Raw genomic sequence first — 16,666 nt, 5'->3', positions numbered from 1 at the left:
TGGAGGTGGGAGGAAGCCGGAGTACCCGGAGGGAACCCACGCAGTCACGGGGAGAACATGCAAACTCCACACAGAAAGATCTTGAGCCCGGGATTTAACTCAGGACCTTCGTGTTGTGAGGCACATTCACAAACCCCTGAATCACCCTGCTGCATTATATATATATACTGTATATTTATATATAAATATATATATCAATCAATTCCTTTATTGTCATTGTCATAATAACACTTAAGTCATACATGTCAACGAGATTTTGTTTGAGCTTTGTCCAGCGGCATAGAAACTGCATTGATGTGCAGGTTGACCATAGTTTACATGTTAGCATTGTCAGGAAGATGGCGATAAGAGGTACGTGGGGGTGGAAACGGTTAGATGTCTGATGGGTGTTACGTTGATGTTGCAGCAATGCAATGTCCAGAGCACAATTATTGAGGTGGTGAAGATTTAGGTAATAAGATGTTCATTTAGCAGTCTCACAGCCTGGGGATACAGACTGTGAGACATTCTGGTGGTCCTGGCGCGAAACGATCTATACCTCCTTCCAGAGGGTAGCAGGTTGAAGAGGCCATGTGCTGGGTGGTATCTGTCCTTCAGGATGTTGTGTACTCGCTTTAGGCAGGGAGTTGTGTACATGGCACTCATCTCTGGGAGTATCGTCCTTGTAATTTCCCCCCTCCGCTTTAACCACTCGATGGAGGGCCTGTTGGTTCGCTTTAGTGCAGCTAGCAAACCACACTTAAAATCTGTAAGTGAGGATACTGCTGATGGCACAGTTGTAAAAGTATACCATTGATTTCTGCGGAATGTTTACGCATTTTAGTTTCCTTGAAAAAAAAAAAGACGTTGTTGGGCCTTTCCGACTGTAGAAGCAGTGTTAATGTCCCAGCATAGATCTTCTGTTATGTTCACCCCTAAGAATTTGAAATGCTTGACCATTTCTATATATATATATATATATATATATATATATATATATAGGACAACAAGAGAAGTATCCTACACTTCTCTTTTGTAAAGTAAATCTGAACAGCTGATATGGGCATCTACATCTATATGACAACTATATGATTTGCCTGAGAAGCTGGACAGGACAAAAAAAAAAAAAAAAAATAGGTCAGGAAAAAATACATGAGGCTATATCATCCCTGCAAGCCTGTTTCACAGGGAAACCTGTGAAACAGGCTTGTAAGGATGATATAGCCTCTTGTATTTTTTTTCCTGACCTCACAAATATTCCGGTATTGAGCACTGTATAACGGATAAACCACAGAAACCTATATATATATATATATATATATATATATATATATATATATATATATATATATATATATATATATATATATATATATATGTCTTAATAAGGTTATCCAAAAAATAGTGCTCGATATTGTAGTAGAGCGCAATATATGTATGTGTGGGAAAAAAATCACAAGACTATTTCATCTCTACAGGCCTGTTTCATGAGGGGGGTACCCTCAATCATCAGGAGATTTTAATGGGAGTATTCGCATACCATGGTTTATATAGGGCACAGAGTGGGTGGGTACAGGCTGGCCTAGGGGCGTGGTGATTGGCTCATGTGCTACCTAGGAGGTGTTTCCGTCTATGGCGGCATGTTGTTACAATTTCGCTGCGCTTGTTGAGGGATGACAGGTCTGGACGGTAAATAATAAACAGTTTCTCTTTCAAGCATAGGTTGCATCTTTTATTACCACTATTGTAAGGTGTGCTGGATGCAAGAATTTGCCATGTTATTGAATATTCAACATTATTGTCTTTGAGGTCCCAAATGTGTTTGCTGAGTTCTGTGGTATTTCGCAGGTTTTTGTTCCTGAAAGAAGCCTTGTGATTGTTCCATCTGGTTTTGAATTCTCCCTCGGTTAATCCTACATATGTGTCGGATGTGTTAATGTCCTTGCGTATTACCTTAGATTGGTAGACAACTGATGTTTGTAAGCACCCCCCGTTGAGAGGGCAATCAGGTTTCTTTCGACAGTTACATCCTTTGTTGGTTTTGGAGTCGCTCTGTCTGTTTTTGCTGTATGGGGGTAAAGGATTTTGAGAACGACATGCTCAAAATGATACAATCAGTCAAATTCAAGCCAATCCGCAACCCACTCCTCACCAAGCTGAAAAATGACAAGGAGCGCATCAAGAAAGTAAACAACCTCATCATAGCTGCCGATAAAACCACAAACTTCTACAGAATGGACATACCAGAACACCACACCTTACTGGACAGAAGCATCACCAAATAATACAAAAAAGCGCAACCCAACACCTTACAGAACATCCACCTGGAAAATAAAAGGATCGCGGCTGAACTGGACATTGAGGACAGGGTGGACGCCACAGCCAACAAGGATGCCTTCATCACATTGAAGGACCACAAACCCAACTTCGCAAATAACCCAACATGCCGACTAATAAACCCAACTAAATCTGATATATATATATATATATATATATATATATATATATATATATATATATATATATATATATATATATATATATATATATATATGTCTTAATAAGGTTATCCAAAAAATAGTGCTCGATATTGTAGTAGAGCGCAATATATGTATGTGTGGGAAAAAAATCACAAGACTATTTCATCTCTACAGGCCTGTTTCATGAGGGGGGGTACCCTCAATCATCAGGAGATTTTAATGGGAGCATTCGCATACCATGGTTTATATAGGGCACAGAGTGGGTGGGTACAGGCTGGCGTAGGGGCGTGGTGATTGGCTCATGTGTTACCTAGGAGGTGTTTCCGTCTATGGCGGCATGTTGTTACAATTTCGCTGCGCTTGTTGAGGGATGACAGGTCTGGACGGTAAATAATAAACAGTTTCTCTTTCAAGCATAGGTTGCATCTTTTATTACCACTATTGTAAGGTGTGCTGGATGCAAGAATTTGCCATGTTATTGAATATTCAACATTATTGTCTTTGAGGTCCCAAATGTGTTTGCTGAGTTCTGTGGTATTTCGCAGGTTTTTGTTCCTGAAAGAAGCCTTGTGATTGTTCCATCTGGTTTTGAATTCTCCCTCGGTTAATCCTACATATGTGTCGGATGTGTTAATGTCCTTGCGTATTACCTTAGATTGGTAGACAACTGATGTTTGTAAGCACCCCCCGTTGAGAGGGCAATCAGGTTTCTTTCGACAGTTACATCCTTTGTTGGTTTTGGAGTCGCTCTGTCTGTTTTTGCTGTATGGGGGTAAAGGATTTTGAGAACGACATGCTCAAAATGATACAATCAGTCAAATTCAAGCCAATCCGCAACCCACTCCTCACCAAGCTGAAAAATGACAAGGAGCGCATCAAGAAAGTAAACAACCTCATCATAGCTGCCGATAAAACCACAAACTTCTACAGAATGGACATACCAGAACACCACACCTTACTGGACAGAAGCATCACCAAATCATACAAAAAAGCGCAACCCAACACCTTACAGAACATCCACCTGGAAAATAAAAGGATCGCGGCTGAACTGGACATTGAGGACAGGGTGGACGCCACAGCCAACAAGGATGCCTTCATCACATTGAAGGACCACAAACCCAACTTCGCAAATAACCCAACATGCCGACTAATAAACCCAACTAAATCTGAAATATGAAAAATCAGCAAAATAATCCTGGACAGAGTCAACACAAAAATCAAGGACAAAACACCACTCAACCAATGGAGAAATACAGCAGCAGTAATCAAATGGTTCAACAACATCCAAGACAAACAACAGCACAACTTTATCTCCTTTGATATCGAGGAATTTTACCCTTCCATCACGCAAGACCTATTGACTCAAGCACTAGACTTCGCCTCAGACTACGACTCAATCACAGGCAACGAAAGAAACATCATCATCCACGCAAAAAACTCCATTCTCATCCACAACAGTACACCATGGCAAAAAAAGAACAATGCAACATTTGACGTCACTATGGGAAGTTTTGACGGAGCAGAAACGTGTGAACTCGTTGGGAGTTTCCTCCTCTCCCAGCTCGCTAGCCTCAATCTGAACCTTGGTATTTACCGTGATGACGGACTGGCAGTGTGTCGCGCCTCGCCAAGGAGCAGCGAGAATACCAAGAAGCGCATATGCCAAATTTTCAAAGAGAACGGCCTACGGATCACGATTGAAGCCAACAAGCAAACCGTCAACTTCCTTGACGTCACTTTCAACCTGAGAAATAACAGCTACCAACCATTCACGAAACCCAACACAACACTCCAATACGTGCACCATGACAGCAACCACCCACCCACCACCACGAAAAGAATACCTACCGGAATCAATAAAAGGCTATCGATGCTGTCATCTAGCAAAGCTGAATTTGACCAAGCAACCCCCCCGTACCAAAAAGCCCTTGATGAAAGCGGATACAATTTCACCCTCACCTATGAACCCACGCCAGGAAACCAGCCAAAAAAGAACAGAAAAACGAAACGACATCATCTGGTACAACCCCCCATACAGCAAAAACGTCTCAACGAACATTGGACACAAATTCCTCAATCTGATTGACAAACACTTTCCCAAAGACAACACCCTAAGAAAAGTATTCAACAAGAACAACATTAAATTGAGCTACAGCTGCATGAACAATATACGACAAATCATCTCAAACCACAACAAAACAATTGCAAATGAGCCGTCGACCCCCAGACAGAGCGACTCCAAAACCAACAAAGGATGTAACTGTCGAAAGAAACCTGATTGCCCTCTCAACGGGGGGTGCTTACAAACATCAGTTGTCTACCAATCTAAGGTAATACGCAAGGACATTAACACATCCGACACATATGTAGGATTAACCGAGGGAGAATTCAAAACCAGATGGAACAATCACAAGGCTTCTTTCAGGAACAAAAACCTGCGAAATACCACAGAACTCAGCAAACACATTTGGGACCTCAAAGACAATAATGTTGAATATTCAATAACATGGCAAATTCTTGCATCCAGCACACCTTACAATAGTGGTAATAAAAGATGCAACCTATGCTTGAAAGAGAAACTGTTTATTATTTACCGTCCAGACCTGTCATCCCTCAACAAGCGCAGCGAAATTGTAACAACATGCCGCCATAGACGGAAACACCTCCTAGGTAACACATGAGCCAATCACCACGCCCCTAGGCCAGCCTGTACCCACCCACTCTGTGCCCTATATAAACCATGGTATGCGAATGCTCCCATTAAAATCTCCTGATGATTGAGGGTACCCCCCTCATGAAACAGGCCTGTAGAGATGAAATAGTCTTGTGATTTCTTTCCCACACATACATATATATATATATATATATATATATTTATATTTATTGTTAGATAACACATTCATCACTTACCCTAGTAATTAATTCCGTTGGTAATTCAATCACTTTCTGATAACAAGTAACTATAAATAATTACTTTTCAAAAGTAATTTGCCAAACACTGGTCATCAGTGATTTGAGTTTGTGTCATCACTGTGGTTATGGTGCTCAACGCTGTCACATGCTTTTTTTTTTTTATCTGGCGAGGAGATCCCTCATTCTTTTCAGGTCGCAGTTTAAGCCTCTCAGGAATGCCGGACTTGTAGACCATGAATGTGCAAAGTCAGGCGCCGCGTTTCAACTCGTAGGTGCATGTGCATTTGTGTGAAATGCATTTTTTTTCTGTTGCGTCCACCACAATTATTACATTTAATATAATCTGTTTCATAGGCTGTCATTTGTTTTAATTTGAAGTGGCATGCAGCCTCCTCTCAACTGGAAAACAACATTGTGGAATCTCAGACTTGTGGGTTAAGTGATAATCTCTCCAATTGAACTCATTAACCTGCCGGTTGATCAAATGGGTCAACGTTCGCCCTGAACCTCCTGCAGACTTCTCGTCACAGCACAACGTGATCCTCAGAAGAATTTACTTGGATCTTTTTTTTTTTAGTACGTTGGGAGCCGACTATGTTTCTGCGACTAGAGGATCATTGCACAATAGCACCAGTCCTGCCACAAAACACGCATAAAAATTAGGGAAAAAAACATTTTATTTTGGTTATTTGGGGTTTTAAAAAGTAAGAATTTTGAAATACCATATCTTCCAGACCATAGGGCGCACCGGATTATAAGGCGCACTGCTGATGAGCAGGTCTATTCATGTATTTTTTCATACAAAAGGCGCACCGGATTATAAGGCGCATTAAAGGAGTCATATTATTATGATTTTATCCTAAATGTATAACACTTCCTTGTGGTCTACATAACATGTAATGGTGGTTCTTTGGTCAACATGTTGCATAGATGATGTTTTACAGATCATCTTCAAGTTTCTGACAGTCGCTTCAGGATCCACCGTTTTGTAGGCGGTCTTATTTACGTGCCTCCACTTCGACAGTGTCTTCTTCCCATCATCTTTGTTGTAGCGGTGTCGCGTGCAAGGACGGGGGTGGAAGAAGTGTCAAAAGATGGAGCTAACTGTTTTAATGACATTCAGACTTTACTTCAATCAATAACGGAGCAGCATCTCCTCATCCGTGGCTCACTAGTGCAACAACAACGCCGGAAATGTGTCCCGTGAAAATGTTAAGTTCCTTGGGTGAATAATTGAAACTCACTACACCGGTATGTTTTAGCGCTCTCATGGCGAGTTTACTGACAGATATAAGTGAGAACTTTACACTATTTTATATTAGAAATGGCAAAAGCGGCGGATGAATGTCCCATAACAAGAAGATAGAGAAAAAGAAGAAGCTTATCGACTACGTAGACGGCACGGACTACAAAGGCGGACGAACGCACATTTTCAGGACTTATGCAGATCCCAAATACAGATCAGCAGGTACCAGAAGGTAAGAAAAGTTGCTTTTGCATAATATTGCGAAACAAAACCACAGATAATATGTCTTACCTTATACTCACACTATAATAATACTCGTATGTTTAATGCGCCGACAATCCATCAAGCGGTGTGGCTTCAAAGCTTACCAAAGTCATACTAAAAACATTTTTGAGCGCCGTGTGTAATGTTCTATATTTTCAATGGAAAATATAAAATTTTGGTGTTGAGTCACATTGCAGTCTACACGTATCTCTTATGTGTGACTGCCATCTACTGGTCACACTTATCATTTCACCATGTACCAAATAAAATGGTTTTGAGGTAGGTAAGCACAACCAAAATTATTCCGTACATAAGGCGCACCAGCTTATAAGGCGCACTGTCGAGTTTTGAGAAAATGAAAGGATTTTTAAATACGGTACATTCCATATGAAATCCTATTCAATTCTCTTGGCATGAGGTTATGACGTCAAAACAGTGCCAAAATCCTTGGCCGTAAAATCCGCGCTTTGCGTGGGCATAGCCTCTCTATATGCGCTGGATTTTTTTTGTCTCGCGTACGGACTCTGTTTACATTCACAACGGGTATTTTTTTCCGGCGTTCTTCCCTTTTGGCACTTACACTGCAAAAAGTCAGTGCCATCCATCCATCCATCTTCTTCCGCTTATCCGAGGTCGGGTCGCGGGGGCAGCAGCCTAAGCAGGGAAGCCCATACTTCCCTCTCCCCAGCCAGTTCGTCCAGCTCCTCCCGTGGATCCCGAGGCGTTCCCAGGCCAGCCGGGAGACATAGTCTTCCCAACGTGTCCTGGGTCTTCCCCGTGGCTTCCTACCGGTCGGACGTGCCCTAAACACCTCCCGAGGGAGGCGATCGGGTGGCATCCTGACCAGATGCCCGAACCACCTCATCTGGCTCCTCTCGATGTGGAGGAGCAGTGGCTTTACTTTCAATCAATCAATCAATCAATGTTTATTTATATAGCCCTAAATCACAAGTGTCTCAAAGGGCTGCACAAGCCACAATGACATCCTCGGTACAAAGCCCACATAAGGGCAAGGAAAAACTCACCCCAGTGGGACGTCGATGTGAATGACTATGAGAAACCTTGGAGAGGACCGCATATGTGGGTAACACCCCCCCCCCCCCCCCCTCTAGGGGAGACCGAAAGCAATGGATGTCGAGTGGGTCTGACATAATATTGTGAGAGTCCAGTCCATAGTGGATCCAACATAATAGTAAGAGTCCAGTCCATAGTGGGGCCAGCAGGACAGCATCCCGAGCGGAGACGGGTCAGCAGCGCAGAGATGTTCCCAGCCAATGCACAGGCGAGCGGTCCACCCCGGGTCCCGACTCTGGACAGCCAGCACTTCATCCATGGCCACCGGACCTGTGCCCACCCCTCCTCCACAAGGGATAGAGGGGAGCAGAGGAGAGAAGAAAAGAAACGGCAGATCAACTGGTCTAACAGGGGGGCTATTTAAAGGCTAGAGTATACAAATGAGTTTTAAGATGGGACTTAAATGCTTCTACTGAGGTAGCATCTCTAATTGTTACCGGGAGGGCATTCCATAGTACTGGAGCCCGAATAGAAAACGCTCTATAGCCCGCAGACTTTTTTTGGGCTCTGGGAATCACTAATAAGCCGGAGTTCTTTGAACGCAGATTTCTTGCCGGGACATATGGTACAATGCAATCGACAAGATAGGACGGAGCTAGACCGTGTAGTATTTTATACGTAAGTAGTAAAACCTTAAAGTCACTTCTTAAGTGCACAGGAAGCCAGTGCAGGTGAGCCAGTATAGGCGTAATATGATCAAACTTTCTTGTTCTTGTCAAAAGTCTAGCAGCCGCATTTTGTACCAACTGTAATCTTTTAATGCTAGACATAGGGAGACCCGAAAATAATACGTTACAGTAGTCGAGACGAGACGTAACGAACGCATGAATAATGATCTCAGCGTCGCTAGTGGATAAAATAGAACGAATTTTAGCGATATTACGGAGATGAAAGAAGGCCGTTTTAGTAACACTCGTAATGTGTGACTCAAAGGAGAGAGTTGGGTCGAAAATAATACCCAGATTCTTTACTGATTTGCCTTGTGTAATTGTTTGGTTGTCAAATGTTAAGGTGGTATTTTTAAATAAATGTCGGTGTTTAGCAGGACCGATAATCAGCATTTCCGTTTTTTTGGCGTTGAGTTGCAAGAAGTTAGCGGACATCCATTGTTTAATTTCATTAAGACACGCCTCCAGCTGACTACAATCCGGCGTGTTGGTCAGCTTTAGGGGCATGTAGAGTTGGGTGTCATCAGCATAACAATGAAAGCTAACACCGTATTTGCGTATGATGTCGCCTAGCGGCAGCATGTAAATGCTAAAGAGTGCAGGGCCAAGAACCGAACCCTGAGGAACTCCGCACGTTACCTTAACATAGTCCGAGGTCACATTATTATGGGAGACGCACTGCATCCTGTCAGTAAGATAAGAGTTAAACCACGACAAAGCTAAGTCTGACATACCAATACGTGTTTTGTTACGCTCTAATAAAATATTATGATCGACGGTATCGAAAGCAGCGCTAAGATCAAGAAGCAGCAACATAGATGACGCATCAGAATCCATCGTTAGCAGTAGATCATTAGTCATTTTTGCGAGGGCTGTCTCCGTAGAGTGATTTGCCCTGAAACCGGATTGAAAAGGTTCACAGAGATTGTTAGATACTAAGTGTTCATTTAGCTGCTGTGCGACAATTTTTTCGAGGATTTTCGAAATAAAGGGAAGGTGGGACACCGGTCGGTAGTTTACCATGAGGTCAGGATCAAGGTTAGGTCTTTTGAGCAGAGGATGAATAACCGCTTTCTTGAATGCTAGGGGAACAGTGCCAGAGGAAAGTGATAAGTTTATAATATTTAGCACTGATGGACCTAATAATACAAAAAGCTCCTTGATAAGTTTCCCAGGAAGTGGGTCAAGTAAACATGTTGTTTGTTTTATCCCACTTACACGCCGTAATAGTTCCTCTAATGTTATTTCATCAAAAAGAGAGAGACTATTTTGTATTGCAGTATCCGTCGTAGATACAGTTGTATCTGTGTTAATAGAACCCAGTTGTAGCTGGGATGCGTTGTCTTTAATCTCCTTTCTAATGAGTTCAATTTTCTTATTAAAGAAATTCATAAAGTCATCTGCCGAGTGGGTGGAGCTATTGGGAGGAGTCCCTTCTTGGGTTAGCGATGCTACTGTACTAAACAAAAATTTAGGGTCGTTTTTGTTGAGGCGGATGAGATTTGAGTAATATTTTGATACTTTGAGCTCCCCCCGGATGACAGAGCTTCTCACCCTATCTCTAAGGGAGAGCCCTGCCACCCGGCGGAGGAAACTCATTTCGGCCGCTTGTACCCGTGATCTTGTCCTTTCGGTCATAACCCAAAGCTCATGACCATAGGTGAGGATGGGAACGTAGATCGACCGGTAAATTGAGAGCTTTGCCTTCCGGCTCAGCTCCTTCTTCACCACAACGGATCGATACAGCGTCCGCATTACTGAAGATGCTGCACCGATCCGCCTGTCGATCTCACGATCCACTCTTCCCTCACTCGTGAACAAGACTCCGAGGTACTTGAACTCCTCCACTTGGGGCAGGGTCTCCTCCCTAACCCGGAGATGGCACTCCACCCTTTTCCGGGCGAGAACCATGGACTCGGACTTGGAGGTGCTGATTCTCATCCCAGTCGCTTCACACTCGGCTGCAAACCGATCCAGTGAGAGCTGAAGATCCTGGCCAGATGAAGCCATCAGGACCACATCATCTGCAAAAAGCAGAGACCTAATCCTGCAGCCACCAAACCAGATCCCCTCAACGCCTTGACTGCGCCTAGAAATTCTGTCCATAAAAGTTATGAACAGAATCGGTGACAAAGGGCAGCCTTGGCGGAGTCCAACCCTCACTGGAAACGTGTCCGACTTACTACCGGCAATGCGGACCAAGCTCTGACACTAATTATACAGGGAGCGAACCGCCACAATCAGACAGTCCGATACCCCATACTCTCTGAGCACTCCCCACAGGACTTCCCGAGGGACACGGTTGAATGCCTTCTCCAAGTCCACAAAGCACATGTAGACTGGTTGGGCAAACTCCCATGCACCCTCAAGGACCCTGCCGAGAGTATAGAGCTGGTCCACAGTTCCACGACCAGGACGAAAACCACACTGTTCCTCCTGAGTCCGAGGTTTGACTATCCGGCGTAGCCTCCTCTCCAGTACACCTAAATAAACCTTACCGGGAAGGCTGAGGTGTGTGATCCCACGATAGTTAGAACACACCCTCCGGTTCCCCTTCTTAAAGAGAGGAACCACCACCCCGGTCTGCCAATCCAGAGGTACCGCCCCCGATGTCCACGCGATGCTGCAGAGTCTTGTCAGCCAAGACAGCCCCACAGCATCCAGAGCCTTAAGGAACTCCAGGCGGATCTCATCTACCCCTGGGGCCTTGCCACCGAGAAGCTTTTTAACTACCTCAGTAACCTCAGCCCCAGAAATAGGAGAGCCCACCACAGACTTCCCAGGCACTGCTTCCTCATAGGAAGACGTGTTGGTGGGATTGAGGAGGTCTTCGAAGTATTCCCCCCACCGATCCACAACATCCGCAGTCGAGGTCAGCAGAACACCATCCTCGCCATACACGGTGTTGATAGTGCACTGCTTCCCCTTCCTGAGGCGGAGGATGGTGGTCCAGAATCGCTTCGAAGCCGTCTGGAAGTCGTTTTCCATGGCTTCCCAGAACTCCTCCTATGTCCGAGTTTTTGCCTCTGCGACCGCTGAAGCCGCACACCGCTTGGCCTGTTGGTACCTGTCCGCTGCCTCAGGAGTCCTATGAGCCAAAAGAACCCGATAGGACTCCTTCTTCAGCTTGACGGCATCCCTCACCGCCGGTGTCCACCAACGGGTTCTAGGATTACCGCCACGACAAGCACCAACTACCTTGCGGCCACAGCTCCAATCAGCCGCCTCGACAATAGAGGCGCTGAACATGGTCCATTCGGACTCAATATCCAGCACCTCCCTCGTGACATGTTCAAAGTTCTTCCGGAGGTGGGAATTGAAACTCTCTCTGACAGGAGACTCTGCCAGACGTTCCCAGCAAACCCTCACAATGCGTTTGGGCCTGCCAGGTCTGTCCGGCATCCTCCCCCACCATCGCAGCCAACTCACCACCAGGTGGTGATCGGTAGAAAGCTCCCTCTCTTCACCCAAGTGTCCAAAACATGAGGCCGCAAATCCGATGACACAACTACAAAGTCGATCATGGAACTGCGGCCTAGGGTGTCCTGGTGCCAAGTGCACATATGGACACCCTTATGTTACTTACTGAGATCATTTAAGACCAAAATCCTTGAAACAAGTAAAAGACTAACATAAAATCTGCTTAGTGAGAAGAATTATCTTATCAGACAGAAAATAAGCAAATATCACCCTTATTTGAGATATTTAATCTTACTTAGATTTCAGTTTTTGCAGTGCATAGAATGCTTTTTTTTTAAATGAAATAAAATGCACAATAAAGTGAAGCTGCAGAGTTTGAAGCGTGATGTGGCGAGGGCCAATATTCTGAAGGAATGAAAAAAAAAGGGGGTTAAAATGAGTGTTCAAATAGAGAAGGTGAAACGATTTCTGGGGTTGGCTCCAGGATATTAGCCAGACTTCAAGCATGGACGCAATGAAGGGATGCACTCATCACAACTCCCCGTGCTGCTTGATGAACCACCAGAGCGGTCACACCAGGGTGGAGCCGGTCCCTCTGGCATCTCAGGTATTTCATGGAGGAAAAGGTGGCCCCTCAAATTATTCTTCATACCCCCTCCTTCTTTCCTTCTTTCCATCCATTCTAATGTGTCTTTGCAGGTCCTATCAATGGTCTTCTTCAGCAGCAATGTTTGGTTATAAACAGACTTTTTTTTTTTTTTTAAATGGAGGAAATGGTGGCAGGATTGTTGATGGTGGCTCCTTTCCAAAAACAAGGGAAGTGAAAGCGGAGGAAAAAGGGGAAAGAGGGGGGGGCAAGGGTGGATGGAAGGTAGAAACTTAATGTTTGGGGACAAAAATGAACTTTCACGCTTACATTGTGTCCCAAACTTTAAACACTGTGTTTAAGTGTGTATGCTTCAAGCTGGCTTTCCAGGAAGTAGGCGTAAATTGATATACTGTAGTGTGTGTGTGTGTGTGTGTGTGTGTGTGTGTGTGTGTGTGTTCTTGTATTTCTACCCTTCTCGAGAGATCAACAAGGAGAAGTAGCTTCCATATGAGGACCGGTGAACAAGTTAGGACCGAAATCATGCTCACAATACGGAAAACCATTGCATCTAATAGAGAGCCAAATCCTAGAGTCCGTGAACATTGCTCCAAAGTCAGGATTTTTTGTTGATTTCATGTGCATAGAAAAGTAAACATTGACAGGGGCAAAGGCAGCAATATATGATAAAACAAGACGGCAGCTAAAGAAGGACTTCCCTATTCATCCCCCGAAAAAAACAGGAGAGTAGCTGATTTTACGACTTCCGGTGCTGACGTAAGACAACCCATATGTGACCATAGGATGAACAAATACACTACGCTACTAAGACTATAGTGGCCATAAACAGTTAGCTTCTACAGCTGGGTTGCCCAAAGTGCGGCACAGGGGCCATCTGTGGTCCATGAGATCTCAAAATATAGATCTCATTTGCACCCCTGGTGGTGAAATCTATCAAAATGAGGGTGGTCCCAAAAAGGAGGGATTTGTTCAAATTGACTGTGTGTCGCTTTTAAAAGTGCTCCCCCTCTGGTCGACATATGAAATAACAAGTGTGTGCAAGAAAGTGAAATGCGCCCCCTTTGGCCACAATTAATTAAAAATAAATAAATAAATATGTATATAGAGACATACTGTAATAACAATTACAAATTAAAAAATAAAATAAAAATAAAAAACATAACTAAAAGCAGTCTTTTTCTAACAATGTGTCGACTTTTTTCTTATAAAATTGGGAACAATTTCTCATATCCTTTCTTTTTTTGTAATATTGCAATTTTACAAAATTATATTATTATACAATTAAAATTACTTTTTTTATGTACAATGGTCACTACTGCCTGGTTTCTCTTGTTATATTCTTATTTTTACTGTAATATTTGTATTCTTATTGTTGCTTTTTATTTTTATTCTTATTGTAATATTTTCTATTTTATTTCCATCTATACGCCCATTATTTACTTTTTACTTTTTAAATTTGATCTCAATTCTGTACACTGCTAATTTTCCTGAAGGAACTCTCCTGAAGGAATCAATAAAGTATCGATCGATCGATCGATCTATCTATCTATCTATCTATCTATCTATCTATCTATCTATCTATCTATCTATCTATCTATCTATCTATCTATCTATCTATCTATCTATCTATCTATCCATCTATCCATCTATCTAATTATTACTTTTTAATGCAAAATGGTGACATTTGTCATTTAAAATTCTGACTTTTATCACAATATTGCCAATTTTTCTGTTTTTCTTGTAAAATACTGACATTTATTGAGTAAAATCATGACTTTTGTCATCATTTTGCCAAGTAAAATTCCGATTATTATTATAATATTGCCAACATTTTAAAGTTTTCTTATAAAATTGTGACTTTTGTCAAGTAAAATTACGACTGTTTTCATAAAACTGCCAACATTTTAAACTTTTCTTGTAAAATTGCGACTGTTATTGAGTAAAATTCCAACATTTATTATAATATTGCACACATGTTCAGTTTTTCTTGTAAAATGTTGACTTGCGTTGAGTAAAATTACCACTTTTATTGTAATGCTGCAAAAATTCCAAGTTTTTCTTGTGAAATTGTGACCTTTTTCTTGTGAAATTCCAACTCATTTTTCACAACAAGCCTTTCTTATATGTGCATAGTATGTATGTATTATTAATTTTGTAAATACAAATCTTTATTTATCTATAAAGGGTGGTCCTATAGAGGTAAGCATTTTTCAGAGGTCTCAAGAAGGTAACAAATACAATAATGTGTGTGTGTGTGTGTGTGTGTGTGTGTGTGTGTGTGTGTGTGTGTGTGTGTGTGGTGTCCCAAGGTGGGGCTGTGTGCTCCCTCCCCAGCCAGGCGACACAATGAAGCTCTGTGTGGTGAACCTGAGGAATGCTGATGATGACGAGGATGGAGGAGAAAGGAAGTGGGGGTGCAGGCCACAGAGGGATGGAGGAGGGGGGGGGGGGGGGGATCATTAAGAAGATGATGTGATGAGATTATTTTTGTAAAAGAAAAATAAGAAGTCAATTTGTGTCAGGTTGAATATAATTATGATTCATTTAAAACAATTCACTTGGTTTTGTTTTTTACTTTCATATACAGTATATTGATATGTGAGCTGCAGTTTTTTTCAGTTTCAAATCTTTTTTTTTTTAAGTAGAATTTTTTTTCGGTTTCAGATCTTTTTTTTCTTCAGATTCCAATATATATATATATATATATATATATATATATATATATATATATATATATATATATATATATATATATATTTTTTTTTTTTTTTTTTTTTTTTCAGATCCAGGCTTTGACTAGATTCAGAGTGTATAGAGTGGTATGAACTGAGAGGGGCATGACATTTTAGCAAAAAAGGTACAAAACCCAGAACCAGTGAAGTTGGCACATTGTGCAAATGGTAATTAAGAGAATACAATGATTTGCAAATCCTTTTCAATTTATATTCAGTTGAATATACTGCAAAGACAAGATACTTAATGTTCACACTGAGAAACACAATTTTTTTGTGCAAAAAATCATGAAATTAGAATTTGATGGCAGCAACACATTGCAAAAAAGTTGTCACAGGGAAATTTTTACCACTGTTTTACATGGCCTTTCCTTTTAACAACACTCAGTTAACATTTGGGAACTGAGATGACACATTTTTGAGGTGGAAATATTTCCCATTCTTGCTTGATGTACAGCTTAAGTTGTTCAACAGTCCGGGGGTCTCCGTTGTGGTATTTTAGGCTTCATATTGCGCCACACATTTTCAATGGGAGACAGGTCTGGACTACCCGCACTCTTTTACTATGAAGCCACGCTGTTGTAACACGTGGCTTGGCATTGTCTTGCTGAAATAAGCAGGGGCGTCCCTAATAACGTTGCTTGGTTGGCAACATATGTTGCCCCAAAACCTGTATGTACCTTTCAGCATTAATAGTGCATTCACAGATGTGTAAGTCACCCATGCCTTGGGCACTAATACACCCCCATACCATCACAGATGCTGGCTTTTCAACTTTGCGTCTAGAACAATCCGGATGGTTCTTTTCCTCTTTGTTCTGGAGGACACGACGTCCACAGTTTCCAAAAACAATTTGATATGTGAACTCGTCAGACCACAGAACACTTTTCCACTTTGCATCAGTCCATCTTAAATTGAGCTCAGGCCCAGCGAAGCCGGCAGTGTTTCTGGGTGTTGTTGATAAATGGCTTTCGCTTTGCATAGTAGAGTTTTAACTTGCACTTACAGATGTATCGACCAACTGTAGTTACTGACATTGGTTTTCTGAAGTGTTTCTGAGCCCATGTGGTGATACCTGTCACAACGAGGGGGTCGCAGCTTGCTGTGAGAATTGTTTTCCCGGGAAGCAAACAGACTACTCTGGACAAGGCGTGCAGGTAAAAACATGATTTAATCTCAAACTCAAAGTATTACAAAACAAAAAGGCGCACAAGGCGAAGGCACAACTTAACGAAGGAAACAAAAACTAACACTTAGCGTAAACTATGGACATGAAACAAAAA

The sequence above is a fragment of the Nerophis lumbriciformis genome, linkage group LG03 (assembly GCF_033978685.3).
Source record: "Nerophis lumbriciformis linkage group LG03, RoL_Nlum_v2.1, whole genome shotgun sequence".
Lineage (NCBI taxonomy): Eukaryota > Metazoa > Chordata > Actinopteri > Syngnathiformes > Syngnathidae > Nerophis > Nerophis lumbriciformis.
This window is presented reverse-complemented; position numbering follows the sequence as displayed.